General features: G+C 48.4%; 1 long non-coding RNA gene across 2 annotated transcripts; it reads right to left on the bottom strand.

Annotated features, from left to right (window-relative positions):
* On the bottom strand, positions 1-23,410 carry LOC115648048. 2 transcript variants are annotated; one of them, XR_003999433.1, is made up of 3 exons: positions 23,224-23,408; positions 20,990-21,154; positions 1-62 (listed from the first exon to the last, which is right to left on the bottom strand). It is a non-coding gene; the product is annotated as an uncharacterized LOC115648048 (long non-coding RNA). The 2 variants fall into 2 exon arrangements; XR_003999434.1 differs by lacking the exon at positions 1-62 and adding an exon at positions 19,140-20,280 and having other exon boundaries at positions 23,224-23,410.

The raw sequence follows: 23,410 nt of genomic DNA, 5'->3' as shown, positions 1-23,410 counted from the left end.
AAAGTAAGTTTCTAGGCCTCATAGTTGTAGAGAAAAGCTTCAAAGTATGAATTGAGTGAGACCTAAAGGCTCAAACACCAGAAGGTAAATGAAAAAAGACTATTTTTTAAAAAATCTCATGATTTTTAAGCCAATCTCACATTTTGGGGGAACTTGACTCAGGACAGTCTAACGCTTGGGGATAGCAGTACTAGAATCCGAACTCTGTGGTGTGGGCTACACTTCCACTAATTCTGGATGCTTCTATTTTTAGGTGCTCAACTTGAGACACAGATGCCTGATTTTTCAGAAGTGTTAAGCACCTGCAGCTCTTATTGATGTCAGTTGGAAATTCAAAATCGTGATCAAGCCAGGCACCCAAAATTGGTTGACACACTTTAAAAAAAGACTTAATTGATTACACCCATCACGCCAGAGGCAGATACACATCCAAACAACATGTGCAGCCAGACAAACTGGCTGCCAAAATCAAAGAGCTCCCCAGCATGAAATGTACTGTACAAATGTGGACGACCACAAAGTTTTTCACCATTAGCTACATGCAATAACCTCTGCTGAACCTCACACACATAATATATTGGCAAACAGCAAAAGATGGACATTTTTGGCTAAAGGTATAGAATTTAATATCCCCCTTTTATGGAAAATGCCAGTGTGCCTTCAATGCTCATGCAGAGCACCTAGGAGCTAGATATTTCAGCCCTGGAGCACCCACCATCAGCCAGCTCCCCTCCACCCCCCGCCAGAGCTTCCTGCCCACCAGCCGCCCCACTGATCAACTCCTCCATCTCCCTTTCAGTGCCTCTCACCCACCAGGATCAGCTGTTCCTCAGCCTGCAGGAGCCGCTGGGGGGAGGGGGAGGAGCGGGGATAAGGCACGTTTTGGGGAGGAGGCAGAAGTGAGCGGGAAGAGGCAGGGTGGGGCATAGCCTTGGGGAAAGTGGTGGAGTGGGGGCGGGGCCGGGTTGAGCACCCCTGGGGAAAGGAGGAAGCCAATATCTGTGATGCATCATGAGGGCCTTGAAAGTGAAGAAAAGTAGCCTATGTTTGATATGATAGAGACATGGGAGCCAGAGGACGGATGCTAGGAAAGCCATCTTTGCAGCAGCTTTCCGAATGGATAACAGTGGGGCAAGATTTCATTTGTCAGGGCCAGAGAAAAAGACATTGTAGTAATTGGTATGTGAGATAAGAGCCCGTGTGGATGGACAGGAAAAACTGTGTGGATGGATAGGAAAGGCCGTATCTTAAGAGACATTATGCTGAAAGAATCTTCAAGCCTTAGACAGTGAAGGAACTAGAGAGGACCTAGAGAGAAGTTTGAGTCAAAGATGACACCAAAGTTATGGGCCTGAGTCACAGGCAGGACGGTGGTGGCGTCCACAGTGATCAAAAAGAGGTGGGGGGAGGAGATTAAGAACTCTCTTTTAGCTAGGTTGAACTTGAGCTGATCGCTAGACTTCCAGGAAGAGACATCAGAGAGACAGGCTGAGATTTTAGTTTGCACAGAAGGAGACAGGTCTGGAGTAGAGAGGTAGATCTGTGAGTCATAAGCACACAGATGGTAGCTGATAGTAGATGGTACAATGCCTTGGTCTAAAATGTCACCCTAGATCTGTCTCTGTATAGCATATCTGCACGCCAGCTGTATTTGGGCAGAGGCAGAAATTGCTTCTTAAGTGAAATCCTGGCCCCACTGAAGTCCATGGATGTTTTGCCATTAACTTAAATGGGGCCAGAATGTCACCCCTTGTGTGATCCATGGAATCTAGGCTGCATTGACACAAAACAGCTATGCCATGACAGACCTAACATCCATACTCCACGTATTAAAGATTTCCCAACTATGGCTTCAATTTAGCAAGGTTCTTAAGCACATACCTAACTTTAACCACATGAGTAATTCCATTGTGGAAGATTAGTCAGGTGTCAATGGGACTACTTCCTTAAGTACCTTACTGAATTAAGGCCCCTGCGAAAGGACCCAAAATAGTTTGTAACAACTCCTTACCATTTTCTGGGTAACAGTGCTTCCACCAGGCAATTGCCAGAGGGCAGGATGGTTTCTTTCAATACAGCAGGGAATGGGAAGAGTTATATGTAAGAATGATCTCCCAGTACACACCCCTGGACTACCTGTATCTTAGTGAAGGATCACAGCATCTTGCTTGCTTCTTTCTGTTACACAGTGTGCATGTGACACACAGAAGTATTTCAGTAAGGCCTCCAGGAAAAGATGGGTTTACTGTGTGCTGCTTCTGTGACAAGCAATGTGTGGTCAAGTTGTCTGAGCACATGACTAGGTGTCAAGAACAACTGAGTTCCCATCCAAGGTCTACATGACTGTTTCAGGTTTCAGAGTAGCAGGCGTGTTAGTCTGTATCCGCAAAAAGAACAGGAGTACTTGCGGCACCTTGAAGACTGACAAATTTATTTGAGCATAAGCTTTCGTGGACTACAGCCCACTTCATCGGACGCATGCAGTAGAAAATACAGTAGGAAAACGCATGCAGTAGAAAATACAATAGGAAGATATATATCTTCCTACTGTATTTTCAACTGCATGCGTCCGATGAAGGGGGCTGTAGTCCACGAAAGCTTATGCTCAAATAAATTTGTCAGTCTCCAAGGTGCCACAAGTACTCCTGTTATTTTTATGACTGTCTCACTGGCTCTGAGCAAATAACATAACCTTTCTTCTCATAACACTCAGTGTTCATGGACAGCCACGCTCTAAGACACCAATGTGGACATCTCAGAATTCACGAGCAGCCTATAATAACAAATTGTCATGTTGTTTAATGCTGCCCTACAATAAACAAAGCATTGTGCAGTGAGCGAGATGGGATTTTGGTAAAGAAGCATATGCCAGTTAAAAGCTTCCCAGGGATTATTATAAAAAGAAAGTAATTAAACTATTTTTAATTTAAAAAATCCCTTAAATATGTTCTTTTGACTCCTTTTTTATGCCTTTTTTACATTTGTTTTTTAGTTAACATGGTTGTTTCAGTGGGACTTCTACGGTCATCCGTGTCAAATCTGGTGGCTTGATTCTGTAGCAAAGCAAAGACTCACCATCACAGCGCCTCCTGCTGGTCATCTTGGAATTAGCTCTTTCCAGCTTCAGAGCACCTCCTCTTGGCTGGTGTCTCACCTGTCTCAGGCCCCATGTCCCTCTCAGACCCCGGTGCCCTTCTCCCTTGAGGTTCTGCCCAGCAGTATCCCCACACTCTGGAAACCCCCAACCCGCTATACCCACCTTGCCTCAGTAGCTACTGCCAGTCATCATCTAGCCCCTTTCTCAAGGGTCAGACTGCAGTCTGTAATGGCCACTCATCACTGGCAAGGGGATTGGACCAGCTGCCTCTGCCTATCCCCAGGCTCTGCCTCAGTAGCCCCAGTACCTGCTTTGGCCTTACCAAGGGTGACCAGATGTCCCGATGTTATAGTTTATGGTTCAGTAGCATTGGCGGAGAATTTCACTGCCTCTATCAGATCTGATCTGTGGACAGAGGAATTCACACACACACTGTCTGGTCACCCGAGTCTTACCAAGGCCTCAGCCTGGGGAGTTGCCAGGCTGGAGTTCCCCAGCGCCTCTTGCCTTTCCCCAATACTGCTCTGCTTCAGGTACCCTTGCGCCCAGGCAGCCAGGTCCTTCTCCCTCCACAGCTGGAGGGAGACTAACCCAGCTCCTGGCTCACAGCCCTTTTATAGAGCTAGCTGTAGCCTGATTGGGCGTGGCCTCAGCTGTGACTGCTTCCCCAGTCATCCTAGCCTTTCTCCACCAGAGCGGGGTAACTGCCCCACTACAATCCTAATACAATTTTAATGTAATTCTGGCACTTCTCCCATGTGGAAACATATCAGACACTGGGCCAGATGTGTGTAGTTGTATCAAAAGATTATCCTCAAAGTCCAGCATCATGAACTAAACGGTGCTGTTTGAAAACCTTTCTGCAACTCCATCATCTCCAGGGTCATAGACCCACAATAGGTCACAGAAATTGCCCTTGAGCCAGTACAGGTCTCTCGCAACTTACGCGCAGTTAACATGCGCGATTTCAACTATACGCGCTGGAGTGGGGGGCGTAGCCTCACATGGGGGGCGTGGCCTCAAGATTTAAAGTTCCTGGGGCACCAGCTGTGGCTGGGAATCCCAGGGCCTTTAAATCACCCAGGGGGTTCCCAGCTGCAGAGATGGCTGGTAGCCCCTGTGGCGAACTAAAGGGCCCGAGGCTCCAGCCACCGTGGAGCTCCGGGCCCTTTAAATGCCAGCCCCAGCCTGGCTGCCAAAGCTGCAGGCGGGATTTAAAGGGCTCCTCCGGGCTCCCCACCACAGTGGGAAGCCCAGCAGAACCCTTTAAATCCAGTCCGCAGCTCCGGCGGCGGGGCTGGGGCATTTAAATATATATATAATTTTGGCTATACGTGGTTTTCACTTTAGGCAGTAACCATGGAACCAAACCCCCGCCTAAGATGAGACTTGCTTGTATACCTGTAGTAACAGTGCATATTAAGAAGACACTAATTTACACATATCATACTACGAAGGCAATAATTACATTTTTAGTTACAAATCCAAAAGAAGATTACAATAGACTACATCTACAGCCGTGTTTCTAGTTACAGAACTCAGCTGTTTGCAATTTTGTTTTCTTCAAAACAGCCTCATGTCATTATCCTATAATATGGACAAGAAGCCTTCAAAATGCAATTCAAAGGGCAGGCAGTAACTGCACAATGTGGTATGTATTCTACAGGATGAAGTACATGTTGTGTCACTGTTTTCTACAAGTACTTTTCTTTTAGTGAACATCTGGAACAATGTGTAGTAACACTTTCCTACTAAGGTTTTTACAATATATATGAAAAGAGTAGATGTGCCGTAACATCTTGCAAATAATAAACAGATTTTTAAAAAAGAAAGTACAAATGTTTCCTTTTCCCCCAAAAAATTAAAGCAAGGTAGATTTTATTGTGTTTTAAACATATAGTGCAACAAATCCTTGGCCACCTAAGAACGTCATGGTTGTTAGAACTCAGAACTACCTGCTGCAAAAGCACACAGTCCTAACACCCCTACCATAATTATCTCTGTTGTATCTTTTGCTCTTTATACAACCAACGTAACAGGAAGCACCTGGTTACAGTGATGTCCAAATTACTGTGATTACCACCTATAACATTCAAAGCCTAGTGACATAGGTTCACAGCTGCTCGGGCAGTGTTCTGGTGGACTCTGAAACATAGAAGACAGTCAGGGCCATTAGAGGGCTCACAAACTATTTAAAGGGCTACTACCCAATTCCTATACATTACAGTGTCAGTTACCTTGTGCTTCCTCCACCATCTGTTTGTTGTAGCCACCTGTTGTCTCTCAGCTTCTACATAGATTTTAAGTGTTTTGGGACAGGAATTGTCTTTTTATTTTGTGTGCCTACAGTGTTACCACAATACAAATTAATAATAAGTACAATCAGGGCTGGCTCCAGGGATTTTGCTGCCCCAAACAGCCAAAAAAAAAGCCGCGATCGCGATCTGAGGCAATTCAGCAGGAGGTCCTTCGCTCCGAGTGAGAGTGAGGGACCCTCTGCCAAATTGCTGCTAAATACCTGAAAGTGCCGCTCTGCTCTGGAGTTGCTGCCCCAAACACCTGCTTGATAAGTTGGTGCCTGGAGCCGGCTCTGAGTACAATAATAATAATGCAAAGTGACTGTTAGCAATATAGGGCCTCTGACACCCCATTGAGTGGTAGTTCTGATTCCACTGGGTAGTGGACAGAGCACTAGCCTGTGCATTACAACAGATCTATAGTTTCTAAGTTTTAAATTGAATTAAATCTGGTTTGCTACCCCAGCAGACTGGTTGTATCCATTTATCCACAGAACAGATACAGCAGCACAGTGGCAGTAAAAGGTTCCCTCACAGGGCCCTGTCCATTGTGACTCAGTGCAGATCTGGGGTGAGTCCCCCATAGCAGTGGGCACCAATCTTTTCACACCCAGGAGCCATGCTTGGGAGCTGGACTACGGCTTGGGAGTTGGGGAGACTTGGACAAGGGTAAGGGGACCATGGCTGGGACCACAGCTGGGGGGTAGGTCAGTTGCCAGGACTATTTTGTGCCTACAGTGATGGTGTGTTTTTGTGATGTGATCACCTGGAAGGCTGTGCTGCCAACTCTTGCCAACTGATTACAAGGCTCATGATATAGGTGTTTTTCTTAAGGCCCCACCTCCTGGATTCATGAGAATATGTGAGAATCTCAGCTTTCATTTAGAAACAGTTGCTAATCCTCATGGTTGGTGCAAAAAGTTTGAAAATGTGACCTGAAGATCCAAAAATCTGTAGTCAAAGAAAAAGAACCCTAAATATATTATTAATTATTATTATTTGAAATCTTATGATTTAAGACAATCTCATGATTTTGGGGTGATCGATTTGTGATTTTTGAACACTAGAGGTTGGCGATTCTGGGATTGTAACAACTTTTAGCTATTATTGTCCCTGGACTGAAATTGGACTCACAACTTAGAGGCAAAAGGTTCAGATGCAAATCTCTATTCCAACCAATAAGCACTTCTTTCACAGTTGAGATGTAATGAAAATATCATTATAGGCAGAGATTTGCATAGCCTTAGAATATAAGAACATAAGAACCGCCGTACCGTCCATCTGGCCCAGTATCCTGTCTACCAACAGTGGCCAATGCCAAGTGCCCCAGATGGAGTGAACCTAACAGGCAATGATCAAGTGATCTCTCTCCTGCCATCCATCTGCATCCTCTGACAAACAGAGGCTAGGGACACCATTCTTTACCCATTCTGGCTAATAGCCATTTATGGACTTCACCACCATGAATTTATCCAGTTCTCTTTTAAACCCTGTTATAGTCCTAGCCTTCCCAACCTCCTCAGGTAAGGAGAGCGACATTGCCCTAAATCTACCAGAGAAAGCTAAGCTGCTTCCTTTGGGAGGTTTCATTGTCTTTCATTGTCTTCTTTTAGTGGCTTCTGTAGCTTATTAATCATGATTATTATTATATTTCAGGGTTTATTTTTTTTCTTTCCATTTTGGAGATTTATCATTGTGCCTGAGCATGTAGTGTTGTATCATACTTGTTAGTGTGACTTCCCAGTGACAAACAGACTCCGAAATGTGCCTCAAAGGCTCTATACTGCTAATGCTTAAAGGGGCTTCTCCTTTGGTTTGGTATGAGCCTAGTCTTCTGGATCAAGAGGATCTGAGTTCCAGCCACAATGTCATCATAAGGCTCCAAGAAGCTATAGTGCACAGTAGAATGACATCTCTAACGCCAGTAATCCTATGATTGCCTTTAGCTTTAAACTCACTACCGAGAATCTGTCCCTCGGTTTATATATGCATAGGCTGCATGGAGTCATTCATTGCAACAAGTAGTAACAGCTACTGGTCTGCAGGGTTCTTCTCAACTGCAGCTTCCACTATAACAACAGGAGCCATATGAACCAATCCGAACATCTTAGCTTTTCACTCCCTAGCTGGGGCTGCCAAATATGTCTGAGCCAGAGAAATCTAGTCTCAGCAGGCTGGATATACAAACGTGAGAGGGGGAGGGGATCTGGGTTGTTTGGCTTGGCTCCCAACAGCACACCCACATGGAAGCACAAATCTTTCTTGCCTTAAAGGGACAGTACCCTAAAACTCATTAGGGAAGCTTAAATGGAAACGGATATGTACACATAACTGACTTCAGGATGATGTAAGTGACTGAGCCATATTTAGGTTAAAAAATTCACATTTTTAAGCAGTAATCACCCGCTTCCCCCCCCTACCTTCCAGCTTTGCTTTTAGCAGCTAAAGTTGGCCTAGATTCAGAATCGAGAACCTGGTTGTTATATTCTGCAAATAACAGCATCGTAAAGTCAATATTGTCTTTATTCCAAGGATTTATTGCCATGAGATGTTGTGAAGGCCAAAAGAAGAATGGGGTAAAAAAAGAACGAGATAAGTTCCTGCAGGATAGCCTCATCAATGGCTATTAGCCAAGATGCTCAGGGACAGCCCCCATGCTCAGGGAGACCCTAAACCTCTGACTGCCAGAAGTCAGGAGTGGAAGACAGGTGATGATCACTCCTAATTGCCCTCTTCTGTACACTCCCCTGGAGCTCCGATACTGGCCACTGTCCAAAACAGGATACTGGGCAAGATGTTTTGACCCAATATGGCAGCTCTTATGTTCTGATCAACAGCACAGCTTCTACTCCGCTATTATTACTATGATTTGTATTACTGTAGCACCTAATGGCCCCAGCCAAGATCAGGGATTTGCTATACTAGCTGCTGTACATATACATAGTAGTAGGACCTTACAATCTAAGTGAACAAGATAGACAAAGAGGCATGGAAAGAGGAAGTGTCTTTTGCATTTGCCTTTGATATTTACAAACCAATTTATACTTTGTCAAATCAGGAAAGGAAAGGGAGTGAAATTAAAAAAAGGTTGAAAACAACAACGAAAACAGAGCAAGTAGTATTAACATTGTAGTGTAAGTATACTCTCGTGTTACCATAGAGTCATAGAATCTCAAGGTTGGAAGGGACCTCAGGAGGTCATCTAGTCCAACCCCCTGCTCAAAGCAGGACCAATCCCCAACTAAATTATCCCAGCCAGGGCTTTGTCAAGCTGGGCCTTAAAAACCTCTAAGGAAGGAGATTCCACTACCTCCCTAAGTAACCCATTCCAGTGCTTCACCACCCACCTAGTGAAATAGTATTTCCTAATATCCAACCTAGACCTCCCCCACCGCAACTTGAGACCATTGCTCCTCGTTCCGTCATCTGCTACCACTGAGAACAGCCAAGCTCCATCCTCTTTGGAACCTTCCTTTAGGTAGTTGAAGGCTGCTATTGAATCCCCCCTCACTCTTCTCTTCTTCAGACTAAATAACCCCAGTTCCCTCAGTCTCTCCTCATAAGTCATGTGCCCCAGCCCCCTAATCATTTTCGTTGCCCTCCACTGGACTCTCTCCAATTTGTCCACATCCTTTCTGTAGTGGGGGCTCCAAAACTGGATGCAGTACTCCAGATGTGGCCTCACCAATGCCGAATAGAGGGGAATAATCACTTCCCTCAATCTGCTGGCAACGCTCCTACTAATGCAGCCCAATATGCCGTCAGCCTTCTTGGCAATGAGGGCACACTGCTGACTCATATTCAGCTTCTCATCTACTGTAATCCCCAGGTCCTTTTCTGCAGAACTGCTGCTTAGCCTGTCGGTCCCCAGCCTGTAGCAGTGCATAGGATTCTTCCATCCCAAGTTCAGTATTCTGCACTTGTCCTTGTTGAACCTCATCAGATTTCTTTTGGCCCAGTCCTCCAATTTGTTTAGGTAACTCTGGACCTAGACAAATCTATACTATATCCATGCTACATCCTGCTAACACATCATTCTGTTTCCTCCAGTACAAAATCTTTACTTCCCCTAGCAGAAATAAAAGAACCCAGCAATAACTAAATCAATTTGTTTAATACTGTGAGTTTGCAGCATCCAAAAGTGCTTTAAAGGCACATAGGAAAGACAGGTCCTTGTGTTAAAGAACTCACAACCTAATGTCCTGATCCTGCAAAGGAATCTGACTGCACAGTGCCTAAACCCCACAAAGGATATAGTTCCTTTGCAGGATTAAACTGTCAGGACCCAGTCTTGCAACTAATTTAGCACCCTCCATGCCCATTTACACTTACAGAAAGAACAGAAAAAGAGTGGGGGGAGGGAAGCACCACAAGATTTTCTTTGTACCTATTTGTAATGTTTATCATCATAACCCATTTGCCTCTGGTTTTGTGGCTGTTGTTTAACTCCTTTTAATTTCACTCCCTGCATTCCCTTTCCTTTCCTGTTTTGACACAGTATGCACTGATTTGCAAATATCAAAGGCATATGTCAGTGTTTGAAGTATCCAAATTAAAATGTCGCCCCTACCAGGTCTATGACACAAAGTTGAGCAGTTCTGAGTCCATCCAGCAGAGGGCAGCAGCACAACAAAGGAAGGAATTCCTGCACCTGCATGTTTGCCTCACTTACAGCCCAGTGAAAAGCATCATGAACGTGGTCATGGGATCAAGCCAACCCAGTCTTTTCCTTAGTTTCCACGGAGCGTGTTAAATGTACAAGAAGCCCTCCCTCAATCCTGGCACAGTTGGTATGGGCTGCAGAAAGAGCCCAGCCCTGAGGCACCTCAGAGACAAAGTGCCTTTCTCAGTTGGACACCTGGGTTCTCTTCCCTGTTTTGCCACAGAATTCCTATGGGACCATGGACAAGTCACTTAGTCTCTTTATGGCTTAGTTCCCCATCTGTAAAATGGGAATAATAGCACTGCCCTGCCTCAAGGAGTGTTGGGAGGATAAATATGTTAAAGATTGAGCAGCGCCCAGATACTCTGATAATGGAGGTTAAATAAACACATAGACCATACATAAAGTGGGGGGGGGCGGGGAGGAGACAGGAAAATTAAGGTGGCACAGGCAATCTTAATTCTGGCATTTCCTAACTTTACTTGACTTTGCAATCATAATGTTCTTTTCACATTTTTGTGCATAATTTCCTAGGTTAAAAAAGCAACGTGAATAAACAGAAACTCCACTAAGTGGCATAATCTCGACAGCTACGGTTGAGCAGCAGGTTTGGAATCGTTAGCTCCATTGCCTAGAACTTGGGCACTTAAGCTAACAAAGTAACTGATCACAATAGTAGGTTGTCATCCTCTAGGAAGGAGCAACACTGGAGGGGGGCAAGGTGAGATACACAGGGGGGTTCACAGATATTTAGTGACAGCAGAAGAATGTTGACACTCAGGAATCTGGGATTCCATTCCAGGCTCTGAAGGGGAGAATGTTTTCCCCAAGCTTGACCCTCTCTGTCTCTGCCCCAGTCCTGTCTCTTCCCCATCCTTGGATTGTCATCCCCAACCCATTCTCCTTCTCTCCCCATTCCCAGCCTCCACTTCTTGGGCTTCTCATCCCAGTCCCAATCTCCTTGCCCAGCTAGTCCCAGTCTCCCCCTCAAAGGATTCCCCAGGGAGCTATAGTCTGCCTCCCCACCCCAGACTCACTGCCCAACAACCAGACCTAGTTCCCCTCTTCCTACTCCAAAACAATTTTTTCCCCTTCACAATTAACTGAATTGTCCTATAAGTTGCACATAAGAAAGGCTGCATTGCAGGCTGCAAAGAAATGCATACAGCACATGCTCCTTGCAACTTAAAAACAGACCCCATGATTTAGGCTGGAGTGTCTGTTCGCTTTTCCCACATGCAGCAAGATCCCTTCCTTGCTCTTCAGTGGGAGCGATGCAGAGCTGGCAGTGCAAGATGGACTAGCCAACCTAGCAGAGCTTCTCCTTCACTAAGGGTTTGGCTACACTGGAGAGTTGCAGCGCTGGTGGTGGGTTTACAGGGCTGCAACTTAGTAACTGTCCACACCTGCAAGGCACATCCAGCGCTGCAACTCCCTGGCTGCAGCGCTGGCTGTACACCTGGTCTGCTTGGGGTGTTACGATTCCAGCGCTGGTGATGCAGCGCTGCTCGTCAAGTGTAGCCACCAAAAGCGCTGTTATTGGCCTCCAGGGTATTAGGAGGTATCCCAGAATTCCTGTCCACAACAAACCGGAAGAATGGCTGAACTCCAAGCTCCCGAGCTCCCCGGAGCTACTTATCTAAAAAACAAACACAGCTGCTCTTTGCTCCAGCGAGCGACAAGCAGAGGCAGGGGAATTGCTTTGGTGAGCCGCTGCTTATGCAGTCTGAAGGCTATTTAGGAGTGCATAATTTGCATTTAGTGAATAAGAGAGGGGTGGGGGAAGGGGTAAAAACTTTTTAAATGATTGAAGGTAGGTGCTGTGTATCTTCCAGTCCTTAGAACTTGCAAGGCAGGGAGCTAAGAACAGTGTCAGTTCCAAAAATCCACTCTCTCCGTCTCCCCCATGCTCCCTGTCACACTCCACCCCACCCCCGTTTTGAAAAGCACATTGCAGCCACTTGAATGCTGGGATAGCTGCCCACAATGCACCACTCCCAGCAGCGCTGCAAATGCTGCAAATGTGGCCACACTGCAGCACTGGTAGCCGTAAGTGTGGCCACACTGCAGCGCTTTCCCTACACAGCTGTACGAACACAGCTGTAACTACCAGCGCTGTACAACTGTAAGTGTAGCCATACCCTAACTCCCACAGAGGCATCAATCTCTGTGAAACCCACTTCCAGCTGCCCTGGCCTTGTTCCTACATCCCCTCTTGTGGTTGTTGCTCAGAAACATTTGTTTGCCACATGCTAAATTAACATCTCTCCAGAGGCTACATTAACTCGCAGCCACTGTCACATTTTTGCACGTGCACATGCGCGCACACACACACACACGACTCCCTGCACTAAGGAGACCTCATACATGCCCGACGTCAGAAGTCCAGTAAAAGGATAATGGTGTCAGAATAGAATAAAATAAAACAATGCTCAATTCTCTTTTTATTCTTTGGCAAACACCAATCTGGAGCTTCTAGTGCTAGATGGCTGGTACTGATAACATGCCCCATGGCTATACTCTTGGGACCTTACTCTAGCAGTCTTGCTATAGGGTGATCAGACATCCTGATATAATCGGGACTGTCCCGATATTTAGGTGTTTGTCCCGTGTCACGACCAATCCCTGGTTGGGATGCAATTTGTCCCAATATTTTCTTCCTCTCATCTGATCACCCTATTTGCTGTCTCCCTCCATCCTCTCTCTAGTTCTGTTGTCTCTATCATCTTTATTCCTCTTTCAAGACAGCGGACATGGATTCCTTACTCCGTCCCATTGCTGCCTTCGACCCTGATTCCAAGATATCTGTCCCCTACACATTTCCTCCTCACCCCACTTTCCAGTTCTTAGTGCATAACTCCCGTGCCTATTCCTAATTTCCTTCCTGATCCCTGGTATCTCACCTCCTCGCTCTCCTCCAAGCCCAGGTATGTATCTTCCCTGCTGTCTCTGGTGATGCCCCCTCTAGCCCCAATTTCCTCCTCTCCGTGGCTGCCCCAATCACTGCAAGAGTGGGTAAGCTGAACAAGCAACATAACTCCAGCTGTTAGAGATGAAACACAAGGAAATTGTGCCTGGAAAGCTGGGGAAATAGTAAATCGTTGGGAGGAAAGAGCTGTGATTTAACCCTAACCCTAACCCATTTCATTGACTAAAGACTGAAAAACTCCCATGCCACCTCTCTCCAAAGAGATCTCCAACAAAAACAGAGAAGAGAAATCCTGATAATCCCGCTATTTTTTTTTTAAACAGCAGAAAACATTCTTTTGAAAACTTTTTTTCAAGCCATCCTTCTTTATACATAAAAAATCCACTGTTATGTCTCCTTTAAGTCAATCATTGTTCCATGCATGTAGACTCATTCTCTGGTTTGGAAGGGTTAAATATGTCCTTTCAGTAACAATTACCCTCTTTGAGGCAGAGATACGTGGAGAGGGTTATTAGGTGGCACCCATTTGGCACCTGTCTGGCTGCCAGTGGTAGGGTAAGTAGAAGTGGTTTGCTCTTGCCGTATCTCATTGTTATTTCCATGGGTGCCCTTCTCTTGAAGGCCCCACATCATCACAGCCTGTTCTTCTGGCAAAGGAGGGTGTATGCGCAGGTCCTTCTTGAATGGGGCAGTCAGCCGTGCAGGGACGATGGCTGTTTTGCTCAGATGCGTGATATGAGATTTCCCTCTTTCTCCAGAGGCTGAGATGAGTGCTGCTGGGCCTTGCTAGTGTTACTTTAAAAACTGAATGTGGTTAAATTTGATGATAACGTCTCAGGCGCATCGGTAATTGCTGCTATCGGAGCCACAGGTGAGACTTGGTCCAGCCCGTCATTCTGACTGTGTGTATAATCAGAGCTGAACAGGGTTACTAGACTCTGGAGGTGAGTTAGGAAGACAACGAAGGCTTTTGTGAAGAGATAAATTCAGCTATATGAGCAGGTGAAAGCAAACGTGTCTGGTTAGTCTCTACAACTCCCAAGATAGAAACATTGCATGATCAGCATACCCTGTGTGCCCTCGGGGTAGGACATTGTGTCTACACTAGGATGTTATGGAGAGCGAATTAACCCTTTCATACTTGTCACGCACCAAGACACAGTGCAAACGTCATATCTGGCCTTGTGGGTAGGGCACTGCAGTGTTTTCCTTTTCCGGCTCTGCAATCTTATCATGGCATCAAGTGGCACATGGTCACACATCAATTGAGTCAGTCACTCAGGAAGAACTCACCAGCTGTTCAGCGACCTTGATTTAGAGTAAATCATCACGTGGTAACATGCCGTTAGATGTGAGGGAGTTACCAGCAGCAGCCATGTAGGAAGGCAGACAAATAAGGTGAATAATCTTGCGAGAAAGAATGCTATCTAGTGGGTAGAACACAGAGCTGAAAAATCAGGCAGTGTTCTAGGCGTTATCAGATAGGGCTATCTCCGCGATGACAGGCATGGCCTGATTCGCCATTCACTTACATGAGTACATAAGGAATAAAGTCTGAGTTAAATCAACAGTGCTATATCAGTGTAAAGCCACTGGGAGATAAGTCTTATTCCCAAGCTCTACTACTGACCTCTCATATGGCCTTGGGCAAGTCACTTGACCTCTCTGAGTCTCAGGGCTGGTCTATACTAAAGCTGTAAGTTGACCTAAGTTACACTACTTCAGTAGCGTAAGTTACATCATTGGAGTCAAAGTAACTTAAAAGCAGCAAAAAATCCTGTGGCACCTTATAGACTAACAGACGTTTTGGAGCATGAGCTTTCCTGGAGCAATACATCTGACGAAGTGGGTATTCACCCACGAAAGCTCATGCTCCAAAACGTTTGTTAGTCTATAAGGTGCCACAGGAGTCTTTGCTGCTTTTACAGATCCACACTAACACGACTGCCCCTCTGATACTTGACGTAACTTAAGTTGACTTACAATGGTGTCTACACCGCACTGTGTCGATGGGAGATGCTCTTCCACCAACTTACCTTACGGTACTTGGGGAGGTGGAGTACGGAAGTTGATGGGAGAACGCTGTGCCACTGACTCAGCTTGTCTTCACCAGACCTGCTAAATTGACACCGCTGCACATGGGCAGTGAGTATAATAGATCGGGGAGGCTGCCTCCCCCCAGCCCAGCTGCTGCTGTGGGATCCCAGTTGCAGGGGAAATTTTTGCTTTTTATTATGCCCCATGCAGGTTCCGGGGCAGCTGAGGAGGTGGTATGTGCTATTCAGCTTCCTGGGTTCATTAGTAATCTCCCTGGACTCTAGAGAGGTTACTGATGAACCCGGGATGCTGAGTAACACATCCTGCCTCCTCAGCCGCCCAGGAACCAGCATGTTCAGTAAAGCTCAGTTTCTTCTTCCAGAAGAGAGAAGAAGAGAAGAGCTTTTGAATTTTTGTGGGGTGGCTTACGGTCTGCAGAAGGGAGGTGTGGCTGCGGTGGCTCCAGCCAGCCCAGGGCACCTCCAAGCAGGTTGGGGGGGCTCAGGGCTCCAGCTGGTCCAGGGTTCCTCTGGCCACGGGCGGGGGGCAGGAGGTCTCAGGGCTCCAACAGCAGGGTGCCAGGGGGGCTCGGGTCATGGGGGAGAGGTCATCTCAGGGCTCAGGCCATGGGGGAAAGGGAGTCTCAGGGCTCTGGCCATTGGGGGGAGGGAAGGAGGGCTGCGAGGAGGGCAGGGGGTCTCGGGGCTCCAGCCACAGAAGGGGGCCCGGGGGGTCTCAGGGATCCAGTCACAGGGGTGGGGGCAGGGGCTAAGGCCATGGGAGAGAGGGGCATCTTAGGGCTTGGGCTGTGGGGGAGGACAGGGGTCTCAGGGCTCCAGTCGCAGAGGAAGGCCAGGGGGACTAAGGGCTCTGGCCACAGAGCGGGGGTAGGAGGAAGGGGAGGAGCCAGAGGCTAGACATCCTAAAGTGGGACTCTACCCCATGCCCATGCTGCTGCATCTATCACAGAAGTGCCAATTTAGCCATAAGTATAGACAAGCCTTCAATGTCCCCATCTGTGAAATGGGCATAATAATTCCCTATCTTTGCAGGGGGATCAATACTCCTGACCTACCTCAACAGGGTTAATGAATGTGCATACGTGCTTTGAGAGCCTTTGATGGCAAGCACAAGAGACAAACAAAGGATTCTGATTTCCTCACTTGCTTTCCCAACCTGATTAAAACCTAGCGTCATTACCCATTTATACTGAGGCAGCGCCTGAAGGGCATCACGGGGCTGTGCTACGGGGTGTAGGAGCATAACATGACAGGGATATCTGACCTCCTTGCACGCCGTTCTCCGAGCACCATTATAGTTACAAGTTAAAATGAAAACAGACTGTGCTCGTGTGAGCAGGAAAATAATCTCCATGGAATTGGTGTTTGGAAAGTGCAATCTCCTTTTGTTTACTCCTCTCCTAATCACTCCACGTTAGCCAACTGTTCCTGGGGAGAACCTCCCCCTCTGCAGGCTGGAGTACCATGCACAGCCACACGTAAAACAGCCGTGTGAACGGTCAGCTAAGCCAACAGTCATCTCCAGCCAACAACATCTGACGTTCTGCTGACTAAGGCATTCACGTCCTTTCCTTTCTGTGACTAAGAGGAAGAAATGCAAGAAGGCTGTGATTACAGACAGTGAGGCAAACACAGGCTTGTAACCCATGTGGCTGTTATGACTTATTTTTCTGGGTGGAATGTAGGAAATGCCACCCGATTTCGCCAGGGTGAGATAGGCGGGCTGTTCACACAGTTTGCTCATCTCCTAGTTCTGTCACACCCAGAGGCAATGCCACGTGCTTTACAGCACTGTGAAATAGCCTCTGTCAGACTTTAAGGGCCTGAGCCAACGAAATGGGACTCTTCCCCTCAATATCAATTGGATCAGTTACTATTATTTAACATTTATATTGTGTAGCACCTAAAGGAGAACAAGGGCTGCTCTACACTAGAAACTTAGATCAACCCTCAATCCACACCCTTGAGAAACGTACTTAAGCCATCCTAAGCCCCTGCATAGCCGGCGTTAGATCAATAGCAGGATTCTTCTGTTGACCTAGCTACCACCCTCTTGGGGAGGTGGATTAACAACAGCAACAGAAGAGCCCCTCCCGTGGGCGCAGGTAGTGTCTATACTGAAGTGCTAGAGCAGTGGAGGTGCCTTTCAGCCTTCAGTCTGAGGCCCCATTGTGCTAGGCCCTGTACAAAATGCTGAGCACTCTCAACACCCACTGAAGTGCACTGCAGAGCAGTGTGTGCATGGGGCGGGGGAAGACCAGGACTGGACTAGTAGAGGGGGGTGTCACAAGTCGGGCATGGGATGGGCTGGCAGAGCTGTGAGAGAGGTTTGCCCAGCCGCTGCCTGCCCTTTAGCTGGGCCCAAGCCTGTTTTACGAGTCCTTTACTGTCATACAGCAAAGGCGCCGCTCAAAAAGGAAAGCTTGAAGGAAGGTATTCACTTCATGTTGGTCCACGGAGCCCGTTTCCCCCTCTCTAACCAGCATGTAAGTTACGACATTAAAAATCCAACTGTGACCTGTGGAGCAGAGCTCAGCACCCAGGGGCAAGCGTCTTCCTACGAATTAGACGCACAATAAAAATAAGTGCAACCCAGCGATCTTATTGTAAACAGGAATGTTCTATGGATCCCCCTGTCTTCCTGCCTCCAGCGGCCGGCGTCAGCTGTCACACACGCTCTGAGCGGAGCTCTGTGCATGCAGACCCGTCTGCTGTAACATTTCAGCAGGGTGCACATTTCCCCAAGGGTCAGGGTAATGAAGCGGAAGGTTGACAAACTGAAACTGGAATGCATCGATTATTAACCATTTCTTCCCGAAGGCACAATTCCTACAGCCCTGGCTATGCTGCAGCCGTCGTGCTATAATGACTGGAGAACACTTGCTGCTGCCTTAAGCTTAGAATTTTTGGTGAGGTTAGTTTTATCCTCAAGTGGTGCATCCGCTGATTCCCTGGAGCGCAGCAAGTGGTGCCCTCGAGGGCAGAATTTGACTTCTAGAGCCCCATGCTTCCTTCCACTTCCCGGAGAGAAGCCTGCACCTGGGGGCTGGGGGACAGTGCTCCTACCTTGGCATGCTTCCAACCTCCCTTAGACTCTGTGGGAGGGCTGCAGGGATCTGATCTGGTGGTGAGGTGGGCGCTGGACACTGTCGTTTCCTTGTTCAGCTCCACAACATTGTGGAACATGTCCACCAGCTGCCAGTGGGCAGCGGGGCCCAGCTAGGGTGACTAGATAGCAAGTGTGAAAAATCAGGCCAGGGAATCGGGGGTAATAGGTAACTATATAAGAAAAAGCACCAAATATCGGAATTGTCCCTATAAAATTAGGACATCTGGTCACCCTAAGTCCTACCAACATTGCAGGCTGAATGAACTAGCTTGTTTTAATATCCTATACCAGTGCTCAGAGGTGCCGAGTTCCTGATGCTCTCACTGACTTCGTCTGCAAAGAGGTACTAACACAGAATCCTTTCATGGCCAAACAGTGGGAGGACACAGCTCTGCTGCAGGGGATGCTGTAGACACAGAGTTTGATACATTTACAAAGCCAGGATTCCAACTGGTTTGTGACCCTGGAAACACATGAACAAAAAATGAAGTTCAAAGCTGATACCAAAGCAGAGTGCCATGTAACCACAACACAGAATGTTAACACTGAAAATTAAGCTTGTTTAGTGCAGCAGGCACAAAAATGAACTCACATGGGAAAACCGCACTGTACTGTCTATATAAAGACAGGTACCATGTAGCAGAGTTCGAAATAGTGGAAATGGAAGCCCCTTATGTGCTTAGGCTGAAGAGCAACTGCACATGCTGCAGATGATCAAACAGTGCATAACTTGTCCACTGAACAGGATGCAAAAGAATTTGATGAGGTGGGCAACGGCTTGGGATGCACCATGCTGACACAAACCCCAGCTACACGTGCCATGCAAAGTCCCATTAGCACTGAGAGCTGAACTGGACTGCATGGTAAAATTAGATGTTACTGAGAGAAAGCAGACACCAGCTGACAGGGTTCACACTATTGTCCCAAGGTAGGGATTTGTATAGATCCAAAAGGTTTGAACAGGGGCATCAAATGTAGGCCTGAATTCAAAAGAACAGATGGGGAGGTGATGCCTTGACTTCAAAGTGCAGGAGTATTTTCAGATTTGGATGCACTCAAGGGTTTTGGCAGGTCTGATTTGATACAGAAAGTGCAGAACTTTGCCCCCTCAGCCTCCCCTTGGTAACTATATGTTTAGGCAACTTCCCTTTGGGATTGCCGCAGCACCTCAGGTGTGCTAAAGCATCCTGGCCCAGGTCTTCGAGGATCTAGATAGGGTGGGATTCATTGTGGATGATTTGCTGATTTCAGTGTGCCCAGGGAAAGAACCTTGAACAGAACAGGAACCAGTGCCGGGGGGGGCTAAATGAGTTTAGCTACCCAGGATGGCTAGTGACACAGGCGTTTGAATGGTGGAATTGGACAAATGGACAGACTGTAAGCAGGGAAGCTTTACAGAGATTCACGGGCATGTTAACATAGCTAAGACAAGGCATCCCTAATTTGTGCTCAGACTGCTGCTTGAGGACACCTCGAATGCTGCCGGCAGAGCTCCCAAGCAGCAGAAGTAACACAAGCCCATGCAATCACTGACCATGAAATACACCAGGAGCAACAAGCAGAGGCTCCACTGGTCGTGCTTCCACTTCCTAGCCTCCCATCAGGCCACTGTATTTTGGAAACAGGAAGTGGTCATGTGATCAGGATGCAAAATGGCAGTGTCATGTCTCTGTCCAGCCTGGAGCCAGTTTCCTGGGAGTGACCCATTAATGGGCTGGGCTCCAAGGACTCACACAGTTCCACAAGGGCAGACCCCTGGCCTCCAAGACTATGAGACCAGGCCTCCTGCACCAGCGAACCCATGTCACAAGACAGGGATAGTCTATGTCAGGTGACCAGTTCCAGCAAATAAAGACCAGTCTGTTATCAGCACCTCCGTGTCAGACCTTTATTGCAGCTCAGGGTTGTGCCATAACCACCAGTGCTTCCTTCCTCCATTTGTTGTAGGGCAAAGAGCCACATGTCTCAGAGCCAGATGACATAGGAAAGCACCATGGACTCAGAACTGTCCCAGGCATCGCGAATTGTTCCAGGTCACTAGAGGCTCTGGTATTTTTTTTTTGCAGTGTTCCTTCTGATCTTTCATACATTTCTGCACTCGCTCTATGCCAGGAATGTGCCAGGCTCTCTGGCAATGGAAAAATCGAAGTGGGTCTAAATTCCACGCTACAAGTGGGCCTGCTTTGTTTGTTCAGGTGTAAATAAACCCAGCGCACGTGATAAATCCAGTCAATGAAGCCCGGCACTTGAGTTGTTTCGAGCACGTCCGAGTTAAAAGAGCGACGGAGCCTCTACCATGCCTTCCATGTTCCCTGATATTATTTGCGTCTTAATTCAAAGGTGTTAAGTAATTATCAGCAAATGTAACTGATGGTGCATCTCAGCAACCCCTTTTGATCTTCCAGAAGATGCACAGGGAGTGCTGCTGCCAACTTTCCTTAGCCCAAAAGCCTGGTCAGCCTGATCGCAGGGCTGTTAAGGCCAGGGGGAAAATGGGATGGATCCCAGACAAACTCTCCCCTCCCCACCAGTAAAAACGAGAAGTACAAATCTACAGGCAGACCAGAAGGGAAATGCAATTAAACCTGCCAAATGTGAAGTAAAGTACTGCTTCCCTGAGTCTGCAGGGAGACAAGACTGAGCCAATACACTCTGTGAAAGGTATGAATTGCCTCATCCATCTCGATGTGCCATTAACTCTGAAACCTAATGATGGTGATTTAAATGCCAACATTGAACAATGTTTCACTGCTGAATCTTCTAAAAGAACCATCTGATGTGGAACATCACCCCCTGAACATTTTAACTAGCAATCCTTACCTTGATCCCACACTTACCCACGTCTCTCAGACTGTTTTTCTTGGTGTCCTCCAAGTGCCCCAATTGTTCCAATGGTGTTGTGCAAGACTCTGATGCTCTGCCCACTGTGATGGAAGAAGCTCATTCTTCCGGTAGCTTTCTGGTGGCTACAGGGAGAATCAGTCAAACCAAGAACCCAGAGTCTGAGCAAACAAACACCGCACATCAATAGACAGATACTGGGCTAGATGGACCTTTGGTCTGACCCGATACAGCCGTTTTAATGTTCTTATGTTCACAAGAGAGGAAGAATGACCCAGTAGTTAAGGTGGTTGCAGGAACGGCTAGGCAGAATTCGGTGTGTGGGGGGGGCATTTTGTGCGCTCCTCACGGGGCACGCGGGAGCTTCCGGTTCCACTCCCATTGCGCCGCCGAAGAAGGACCCTCCGTCAAAATGCTGCAGGCAGCAGCGGCCGTCATTGAGCTGCTCAGTCGCCTGCTGCTGTTTTCCGCGGCACATCGGCAGAAGGTCTTTCTTCGGTGGCGCAACGGGAGCGGAACCGGAAGTTCCCGTGCGCCCTGTGGGGAGCGCACAAAATGCCGCCCCCCAAATCCTGGCACCCTAGGCGATTGCCTAGGGTCGCCTAATGGAAGTGCCGGCCCTGGGTGGTTGCCTAGGCCTTGGGAGACACAGGTTCAATTCCCTGCACTTCCACAGACTCCCTGTGTGACCTGTGACAAGTCAGCCAATCTGTGCAGTGGGGAGAACAGCACTGCTCTGCCCCACAGGGTTGGGAGGATATTTACGGTACAGATTGTGAGGTGCTTGGGTAGTACGGTAATGGGGGCTGTGTAAGGTCTCCTTACAGCGCAGGTACAGTCCCGGGTCTACAATGGCACCAGTGGCACCATGGAGCTGATCCCATGCTCAGAAGGGGCTCCGGCCTGCTCCACTTGCACTGCGCCCCAAGACCCCTGCCCCCCGCTGGCTTCCCCGCCATCCCGCCCACAACTTGCTCCTCTCAGCCCACCGGCTGGCCGAGGGCTCCTCTCCACCCCCTGGACCCACCCGCCGGCTTCTCTCTGCCTCCTGGCCGGACCCCAGTGCCCCTCTGGCTCCAGGCAGTCTCTGCTTCCCACCATCTGTGGAGCCCCGCCTGTCTCCCCGGAGCTGAGCCACCTGGCACTAGTGCAGAAGCCTGGCCAGTCTCAGCCAGTTGGGGGGAGCAGACACAGTGTGAGGGGCTTGGCTGGGCCCTTCCAGGCAAGTGGGTCCTGAGGGAGCCTGGTCGGGGCAGGCCCTGGCCTGGCTGATCGCGCCACTCCCGAGGGGCTGGAACGATTCCCCGCCCCGGGACCAGCCCTGGCTGCACTGCCGGCTCCGCCCGGAAGACATAGTCACCTCCCAGAGGGCCAGTGAGTGTGGCCAAGAGGCAGGGCATGGGAGGAGAGTCTCTGGGGGCTTGAGGGGGTGCTGGGCTGTGAGGGGTGGGGAAGATCTCTCTGTTAGGGCACAAGGGAGTGGGGGTTCTGTGTGGGGCGCTGGGCAGTTGTGGCGGGGCTGTGGGCAGTGGGGTGCTAGGCAGTTGCAGTGTTGTGCAAGGCGCTGTGCATTTTTGGCAGGGCCTGGGGGGCACTGGGCATAGCAGGTCTGGGGGGGCTTTGGCCATAGAGGGGTGTTCCAGTGTTGGGCATGGGGATTGGGTGATGCAGCATGGACTCACCCGTGAGGGGAAGGGGCACGCTAGCAGCACAGGGCCAGGTGGGCCACTGTGCGGCTGGCAACTGCCAGTTTGTAAACAGTGCCCTCGCACTGGGCTGGGCAGAGTGGGGCTGCCCCTGCCCTGCCCCTGGCTGGCCCCTCACTCCAGGGACTGACCCTCTCATGCCACGCTCCATTGCCCCTCTGGGGGCCCACAAATATGTTTGGCACTGGTCCCACAGAAAGTTAATCTGGCCCAACGCAGGTATAGCATGGGTTGTGCCTCATGCCGCCAACCTTCCTCTAGGTGCCCGAGCTTGGAGTTCGGCCTCTCTGTCGACTGAGGGCATGGCCTGCGCATGTCATGTGCCGCTGAAAGTGCCCAGCTAATGCAGACACTGGGGAGGGAGCAGATTGTCTGCACTGCCACCTTGAACATGGACCTTGCGGCAGCTGAGAGATAACCGCCAAACAACAGGGCGGGTTTAGAGTGCACCCAAGCAGCTCAGGTCTTCCGCCCTCTGGGAATCATTAACCTATGTATCTGCTATCACTGGCTTTGCTGTTTACCTGATTGCTGTGCCTGCTGGCTCTCTGTGCATTGTTGTGGGGGCAGCCTGAACATGCTACGACACACACACACAAGCCCCAGGAACATTCACAACAAAGTTATCTTGGTTGCTCAAAAAAACCCTGTTGTTTCTAATTGTATGCTGGCATCAAAGTCTCCCTGTGACTTCTAGAAGCCTGGCTGTTT

Source organism: Gopherus evgoodei, chromosome 3, assembly GCF_007399415.2.
Source record: "Gopherus evgoodei ecotype Sinaloan lineage chromosome 3, rGopEvg1_v1.p, whole genome shotgun sequence".
Classification (NCBI taxonomy): Eukaryota; Metazoa; Chordata; order Testudines; family Testudinidae; genus Gopherus; species Gopherus evgoodei.
Note: the sequence above shows the minus strand (reverse complement) of the source record. Positions and strands in the feature narration are given on the sequence as shown.